The sequence below is a fragment of the Dipodomys spectabilis genome, unplaced genomic scaffold (genome assembly GCF_019054845.1).
Source record: "Dipodomys spectabilis isolate Male_0828 unplaced genomic scaffold, ASM1905484v1 ptg000567l, whole genome shotgun sequence".
NCBI classification, from domain to species: domain Eukaryota; kingdom Metazoa; phylum Chordata; class Mammalia; order Rodentia; family Heteromyidae; genus Dipodomys; species Dipodomys spectabilis.
In genome coordinates this window covers 445259-454344 of record NW_024871244.1, presented here as the reverse complement: position 1 = coordinate 454344, position 9086 = coordinate 445259, and the positions used below count along the sequence as shown (strand labels likewise).

General features: G+C 34.6%; 1 pseudogene; it reads right to left on the bottom strand.

The window, feature by feature from the left end:
* Nucleotides 1-2523: 2523 nt before the first annotated feature.
* LOC122100173 lies at nucleotides 2524-2620 on the bottom strand (annotated as a pseudogene).
* Between the last annotated feature and the right edge of the window lie 6466 nt (nucleotides 2621-9086).

Genomic DNA, 9086 nt, shown 5'->3' with positions numbered 1-9086 from the left:
GTCTGCAAAGTGCAGGATGAAGTTGTCCGCTCCTTGTCGGTTCTTGCTAGTGTTGAGTAGAATCCGCTCGTCCGCTGCGTCTGGCTCCTTCGTCCCGGACTGCGTCTCAGGTATGCCTCCGCGGCGGTGGTCGCCGCTGCGACCCTGCCGCCGCAGCGGCAGCTGCTCAGATATGTCTGCTTGGCTTCCCCTCTCTTGACTAACTCTCTGTCCTGTGATGGCACACTTGGTGTGATTCTCTGGCTTGGGACTGTTCACTGGAACTCTGAAACTGTTTTCTATGCAAGAGCTTGTTCAAATTCCAGCTTCTCCTCCGCCATCTTCCCGGAACCTCTCTCCAAAATCTTTTATATAGAAGGCATTATTTCCTATTTTCTCATGCCTAGAATAAGCTGCACATGAAGACATCACTGGTCCTCATTTTCACTGTGTACATTTGAATATGGAGGAATATCTTTCCTCTGCTCTCCATCAATTCCCTACTCTCCAGTTAGAATAATTTCGAATAGTAAAATTGGAAAAAGAGAAAATAAATCATGGTGAATAAACAGTTGCAGAAAATTCACCAGATATTTCTTCCCAGTTCAACCAATGTGAACTATTAGGGAAATACATGGACACCTCATTCCCACTGGCACTCAAAGTCTCTGGTTAGGCAATTCTTAAGAATATGGGGAACAAGATGAAAAAGTAAGGAATGGTATCAATTGCAAGAAAAAAAAATTGGAGAAGAATCCAAGCAAATTTCTTCATTGGGCTGCCAAAATATTCAGCTTACTACAGTGCGGAGACTTCTTTCCCAAAAGGCCACTTATGTGAATAGTAGGGATGATTATGAGTATACCACTCTTCAAGAAGCCTACAGTGGAAATTTAGACATTGTCCGTGAGTTGGTGTCTCAAGCGGCACATGCAATAACTGTAGATGACTGGACACCCCTGAACAGTGCATATACATGGAATAATACCAGAGTGGCTTCTTTCTTACTTCATCATGATACAGATACCAATGCCCAAACTAAAGGACTCTTTTTTTTAATTTTTTTTTTTTTTGGTCTGGTCGTGGGGCCTGAACTCTGGGCCTGGAAGCTGTCCCTCATCTCTTCAGCTCAAGGCTAGCGCTCTCTCTACCACTTGAGCCACAGCACCACTTCCCACTTTTTTTTCTGCTTATGTGGTGCTGAGGAATCGAACCTAGGGACTCATGTATGCAAGGCAAACGCTCTACCACTGAGCCACTTTCCCAGCCCAAATATTTTTGTTTCTTTGATTTTTGTTGTTGTTGTGGTTTTTTTTTTTTTTTGGTCGGTCATGGGGCTTGAGCTCTGGGCTTGGGTGCTGTCCCTGTGCTCTTCAGCTCAAGGGGAGTGCTCTACCGCTTGAGCCACAGTACACTTCCCCAAACTAAAGGACTCTTGACACCCTTATATCTTGCTGTTGAGAATTGAGATAGCAAAGATACCCTGGATCGCCTTCTGTTGAACCATTATATAAATCCAGGCCTGAAGAGCAACATAGAAGAAACTGTATTTGATATTGCCAAAAGGATAAGTACGTATCACTACCTCTATGAAGTTGTGAAAGGCTGTACAAATTGTTCATCGAAGTCCTAATGGTCGGGTTAAGTTTCTTAAATCTCAAAAATGCAAGTCCATCTTTTGTGTCCCTACAAAATATTTTCACAATCAAAATAAGAACAATATCTTTTTTTTTGGTCGGTCGTGGGGCTTGAACTCTGGGCCTGGGAGCTATCCCTGTGCTGTTCAGCTCAAGGTGATTCTCTACCACTTGAGACACAGCTCCACTTCCAGTTTTCTAGTGGTTTAGAGATAAGAGTACCACAGACTTTCCTTCCCAGGCTGGCTTTGAACCATGACCCTCAGATCTCAGCCTCCTGTGTAGCTAGGATTATAGGCATGAACCACCAATGCCCGGAAGCACCAATATTTTACTATAAAAATTCATGGATTCCGCGGAATTCTTCCAAGTGAATTGCCTGCGTTGGATGGAAAAATGTATTCAATAGTTTTTGTAAACATGTATAATTTCTTCAGAGTTTGTGACTTTTTAATAAGAAATAATTTTAATTTACCTGTTAAAATGAGTAGTACAGAAACTAAAATATTTCTGGTGCTTGTCTGAAAAGGTATATTTTAAAATATTCTATATTGTGTGTTTGCATAATGTTCATAATTTATTTTCTCCTAGATATACTTTGAGTTCTATATTATTTTATAATATATAGGTTCATTAATGTGTCCTTTCCGATTGCATTCCATATAGAAACAGTTTGATTCCTTTTTTTCTAGGTCTTAATATTATTTTTCTTTGGGATAAAATGACAAGGTTGTCTAATTTGAAAAATTTTGTAAAGTTTATGCTATGTAAACGCCTTTCTGAGGGGAAGATTTAATACACTGATGTCAAACTAAATTTAATTATATGTGTTACATGTATTGCTACACGTGTAATTTTGTAATCAACTTTTTAATCACTTTTTTTCATTTCTTGCATCTGAAGAATGAAAAATATGGAATACTTTTCAAATTTTCATATTATCCTTGTGCAAGTGCCATGTTAATCTCTGTATTGTAATTTGAGTATACGTGCTGCTGAAGCATGTAGTATCCTTTAAATTTAATAGTTAATGATGGAATCTTTATACAGGCTTATATCTATGGGTGCCTACTTGTAACAAGGAAACCTTATTTTTCCTAACAATGCTATCGATCTTATTTCCCTAAAATTCTGTGAATAGTGGAAAAAATTATATTGATTAGTCGATTGCTCACATTTGCAAACTTCTTTTGTCAATGAGTATCTTAAGTCTTTTTATTTGGAATTTGATCATACTCTCAATTATTTATAGATAGGTCCAAAGGTGAAGGCTTTTTCAAGTACTTATTTATCCAGCTTTGTGGACCTAATGGATTCAAATTAAGCGTTGCTTAAGAGCTACTTCTAAACTTCTTCAGCTGACATTTCCCCAAATGATGTGTTACTGGAACAAATGTCTACCTGAGCCTTTACCCTTCTTCCATGTGGGAACAGACCAACCAGAATACCTTACCCTGACACCAAAGATTTTCTTACTAGAACAAAACTAATCTTGGTTACAAGAGATCATAGAGAGATGAACCGTTCAAACAGAACTGTTCAGACTAGAAGGTATTTTATCAAAATATAATTGTTTATTTTACCTTCCATTTAAAAGTAGCTAAAGCCAAGAAGGTGAAAAAATTGTTCGTATGCATGATTACTTAATGTCCTGGCCTGTCTGTAAGTTCCTGCCAGGAACTTACACTACTACCTTTTTATCACCAAATATTTTCATAGTTACAGGAGAAGTGCATATGTTTCTCCTCGTTATTAGGCATTAAATTGATAATGTTTTAATCACAGTGTTTCCTCTTGCCTCCATGCTGTAAATCTACAAATGATAAAGCTTTAGGTCTAACTCTATCAAACACTGAAGTAGAGATAATGGAATAATACTTTAAAACAGAGTTGCCTTTGATACAGTAACTACAACAGAACAATACAAAACGTGTGTCTTTTAATCATATTATATAGTTATATATTTTATATTTATATGTGCTGATTTTATATTTCACACAATGAAATTTACTAGAATTAGTTGATAATTTGACAAATAAATTGATATTTACTTCAATAAATAGAATTGGAATATAAATATTTAGGTTTCAAATATATATTAGACTAGAAAAAGTATCAATGCAATCTTTTTAGTATAAACTTGTGATACATTATAACTGTCCTTGGTCTTCTGAATCCACATGATAAAAAAACAATACTTTTTTCTAATCTGTAATGGATTTTACTCTGCTGCTCTGTTTATTGTTTTAACTCGCTTGTCGCAAACTGTTTTTGTCCATATTTCTGAAGCATTCTTACTGATTATGCCCAAATTTTGCTAAGATATCTAAAAAATATTATTCTTCTACAGTACCCATGGGTCCTAGTATCCCAGGGCCCAGTTACCTGCATCATCAGATAACAGGGGCAAGACTTTTCACCAAGGCCCATGCAACATATCAACACAAAGTAATTGAAGACCCATCTCAATTTCGCATTTCCTATATTTCAGGGCCCCAATTCCTTGAGATGCAGGAATTAGCAGTAAGCAATTGTGAAATACAAGGCAACTTAAAATGAAGGATGAGATCACAAAATTTGAGAGAAAGTACTGTAATTCAAACATTCAACTTACAGATGACAAGCCCATACGAGTGAACAAGTTCACAAAGTGTCATAAGATTATTTTTAATACCTCTTACCTATGATTAACGAAAGATTTTATTACAACATAAGTGGGACAAAAAATAGTTCCTAGAAGGATAGATCTATAATTGGTCTACCAAATCCCGAAAACTTGACTTAGAGGTCAAATGTAATTCAGAAAAACATTTGAAGCACTAAGGAGTGCTACAAAACACTGGGATTTCAGTACAACATGGTTCTGTGGTATAAAAATGTCACTCTAAAACCAATGATAATCTACATTTAATCTCCTGAAAGTATATTCCTTTTCAAATAAACTTTTTAAAATCACTTTCACCAAAATAACATTTGACAAGTTGATGATACTTAGTGACATTACAAGTTTTTCAAGTGTAGGGAGCAAGTTACAATAGAGTTGAATTATTTACACAGCACTAATGCCAAACATGTTCAACCATTCATTAAAGTGTAGAAATAGTACCACCCACAATTTGTGTTTTTCAGTAAGGGCCTTTCAGAAATGTGTTAAATATGTCAGCCTCCTAAATTTCAAACCCAAACGTTAGCTAATAAATTTCATCATTTAATAAGGTACATTTTAAAAAATCACAAATAGTTGCCTTATCATATGTTACTTTATGTTTTCCCTCTGTCTAACATAGTAAGAAATATGACTTTAAGTCTTGAATATGTGTACTCATCAGAGATATTACAAACATAATATCTGTCTTCTATTTCTATCATATTCCTATCTAGGAATAAATTTATTTTTCTTCTTTTTCCAAAACTTATAGGTAGTAGAAAATATTATTTCATGTAAAATAAAAGAATCACACCATTGTACAAAGCCATTTATAAAAATTCATAGTTAGGAATACATTCTAAGCCATTTTTTAACTTTCTTTTTGAATAAAGATTAATCTTCCAAACGGTTGAGAATAAAATCATGTTTAGGAGCTTCCCGTCTCCAGTCTTGCAAATTGTTGCTGCAGATGAATGAATTATGGAAATATAAGCTGACATCATTTCAAGAATATGCAGGATTGAAACTCCATGGAATGTATATAAATCTTTCAAAGTATTAATAGACAGTTTAACAGAATGACTATCTGGAAGTTGAAACCAAAGAGGAATTATAGTAAAGAAATAGAATTAATGAAAAATGAACAAGGGGCAAATACAGCTAGAATACTGAATGTATACACATGATGAAGGAAGTGGTAAATTGGAAATAAATCTTGGAGAAAGGGTTGGTTGAGAATGATAGAAGGAGTGACTCTGATCTAGGAGCATTGGACAATTAGATGCATATATTAAATTGTAACACAATTGCACAAACTTTTAAAATTCAGTTAAAAAACACACCAAGAAACAAAAACACACAAAAATCACAACCAAACAGCAATCTCTAGAGAGTATGAATATGACCACTCAAAATTTTAATCAGTTAATGAAGGGCAGTCTTGGGAAAAGCAAACAAAGCTGTTCAAAGAGGGAAGTTTGGGATAGGGGAGAATTTTGAACAGAATTAAATAGATTGTTTAAGGTTATAAATCACCTACATCTGCTGCATACAGTATCTTACTTCTATGAGTTTTCTGTCTGAACTAGATAATCCAGTCCTGAGACACACTTGGTAGCTTGTGAGGTAGAATGGAAGAAACAAGATCAAGAACCCATTACTCTACTGGAGAGAAAACAATCCTCTATATTTTCTCTAATTTCTCTTCACTACTCTTTCTTCATACTTTTAAGTCAATTGATTTTGAATTATAATTTTCCTTCTTTCTTCTGGCAAAGTAATTGTTCAAAGTAATTTCATTAAATATTATTTGCCATTTTCTTCTTTCATGCTGTTTAATTGGCCAAGTGAGTCCATTAAACTTCCCTCTTGTATTTGGTTGCCATGACACAACATATATGTTAATAAGGAGAAATCTAATGTAAAACTTTGTCTCCAAAAAACAGTCCAAGAGGCTGTGATCACAAATATTTGGCTATATATTTTTTCTTTTACCTTGAAAGACTTCTTGTGTCTAAAGTGCCCACAAAAATAAGTACTCCATCACTTGTTGGTTCAATCAGAATTGTCTAACATCAAAGATATATTCTGCTAACAAGATGCTTAGAGGAAACCAAAAAATACTGCACTTTTTATCTTCTCTCTTAAGATTCTTCTTAGATACCATATCAGGAACAGTGAAGTTATTCTATGCAAAATTATTTTAATAGATCATTTTTCTCTTGGTCTTGCATTTGTTCACCAAGATGTATGGAGGAGAATAGAGTTAAATCACCCATACCTTGGAAGAAAGTGTCTGTTACAAAAGGAAAATGCTTCTATGTCCTACTTCTATGTCCTACTCTTAGCTCTTGCCAGAGTTCCAATTAATCACAGCTTCTTGGCTTCTAGTCTAGTGAAGCTGAAGGACCATACGGACTCCACCACTGCTACATCTTCATTATTTCTCTTTTAAAATTCTTCAAGTTGCCTCATTTGGATGTGGAATGTATTTTCATGTCTTCATTCAATCAGTTCTGCATTGTAGTGAGCCAAATGGGCTCTGTAAAATCACTTTAGGGAGTAAAAATACTAACACAATTTACATCAAAAAGTTTTGGCCTCCCTTCACTGCTGAAGTCAATACGCTTAGCTAAGGCTTCTAAGAAAACTTTTATTATTAATTTTTCCATTTGCTCAATTCTTTTCTGAACTTTTTGGCATATGTAATAAAAGAAGTCTTCACTACCTCATATTAATAAGAATATTATTTTTTGTGAGCCACTTAGAAATGTGAAATCATTGGTTTGAAGTATCCAATCAAATTTTTTTCTGTGTTTCACTGTTTCACGTCCAAAGACATTGTGGAAAGTGTTACAAACAGAAATGTGTAATCCCAACACCTTCTTTCATTGTGGAGGGTACTTTCTCCCTAAGTATTTTGACTCAAATTATCTTTTCAGAGAATTACTGTTTGGTAATTAAAGGTAAATTCACAAATTTTGATGCCTTATATTTTTAAGAAATTTTAATTTAAATTCCAATACAACCTTCTTTCAAACAATGATAATATAGTTCCTGGGTAAGGACAATTCCAAGGGAACCTACAGGATTTACAGCAAGGTTTCTGAGGTTTGTTTGTGTAGTTTGAAAAAGAGCCATCTTCATCCACATTGCTCCCTCTCTACTAAGTCTCCTTGGATTTCTTTGCATGAAAGCCTATTCTTCCAGGTAATTTTAAATTTTCTTAATAGGCTAAGTTATTAAAAATTTTGAACTATTAAATTTTACCTGTCATAACTTTAAAACTGTTGAAAATCCTTTATCAGAACCGCAGATTCACCAATCCTAAATCCACCTTTACCATCAAAATGTTAACATGCTGTTTTCATGATATAGTATCCATGCAGCTATTATTTTCCAGTGGCTTTGTTATGCATATATGTAACCATATTAGCTGATGCTAAGCAAAATGAATTCCAAGATATGGAACCAGATTTTTTTTTCATTTGTGATTGTTGTTTTTGATGAACTATGTGATTTCTGTTTTCTTTGGGGTTTTCCCCTATGGTTTATCCCTACTATATGGTGAGACAATGGTGAGCATAATGGTGAGACAAAGGACAAAAGGCAAACCAATGCAATAGCAATACTCAGAAGACAATATGTTGGAAATGTATTTTACAACTTGTGAGGGGTGAAGGAAAACTGTGAGAAAAATGTGAGAGGGTTACTAAGTTTGAAAAGTTATGACTTAATACCTTACAATTACTGTAACCCCATTGTACATCATTTTGATAATAAAATTGAAAAAATAAGCTGCATAAAATATAATTTCACCGTATTGGCACAGTAAATAATATTCTTTATGTAGTAACATTTTAAAAATCAATACTATTTGGCATCTAATTTGAATTAATTACTCCTTCTTTATCAGAGGTTCATCAACTTGAATGTTATCCAACTAGACAATATTTTCACAATATACTTGCCAAATTTTTAAAAAAAAATAAATTTAGTACTTTTTCATTCTAAAACAGAAAACAGGGTCTGGGAAGATGGCTCAGTGGTAGAGCGCTTGCCTTGTATGCTTGAGGCCCTGGGTTCGATTTCTCAGCACCACATAAGCAAAAATGAAAAAAACCGGGAGGTGGTGCTGTGGCTCAAGTGGTAGAACGCTAGCCTTGAGCTGAAGAGCTGAGGGACAGCGCCCAGGCCCAGAGTTCAGGCCCCACGACTGGACCCAGTTTAATACTATGGAAACCCATAATTTTAAAAGTAAGGAAGTTTTTAAGAGGACAGAATATATATGTTCTTCAAAATTCCTATGACTAACAACTACTCATTTTTAAATTCTCAACATTCCTAAGAGATTCAAAACAGTACCTGTTTGCATGTTATGTAATTCTGCAATAGATGCAGTTTCCAATGGGGTGTTACAGATTGAGAAGTAAACAGAAAAATAGCCACATTCTTGTAGAGGATAAAATTGTGAAGCATGTGTAATAATTAATTCTTCAAGAGTAAGCAATTATTTATAAGAGTAAGATATTATGTCTATGACCATCAATCCCAAGATTTATGCCATAAAGTCATCCTAGCCCAACAGTTTCCAACTTGTAAGGGACACCTTAAAATTCCTTAATTCACATCATGAATACCTTATCTCTATTTTGAAAAAATACTACACCTCTGCTAATGTGACACCCTGCTTACTCTGAAAAGAACACCACAATAAACTGAGCTGCATCATTTTTCCTCCACTGGTATTCTTGAGATCAGAACATTTGCAAATATTATTTATATTTAGACTTTTTTAACTATCATAGATATTCAGTATGCTA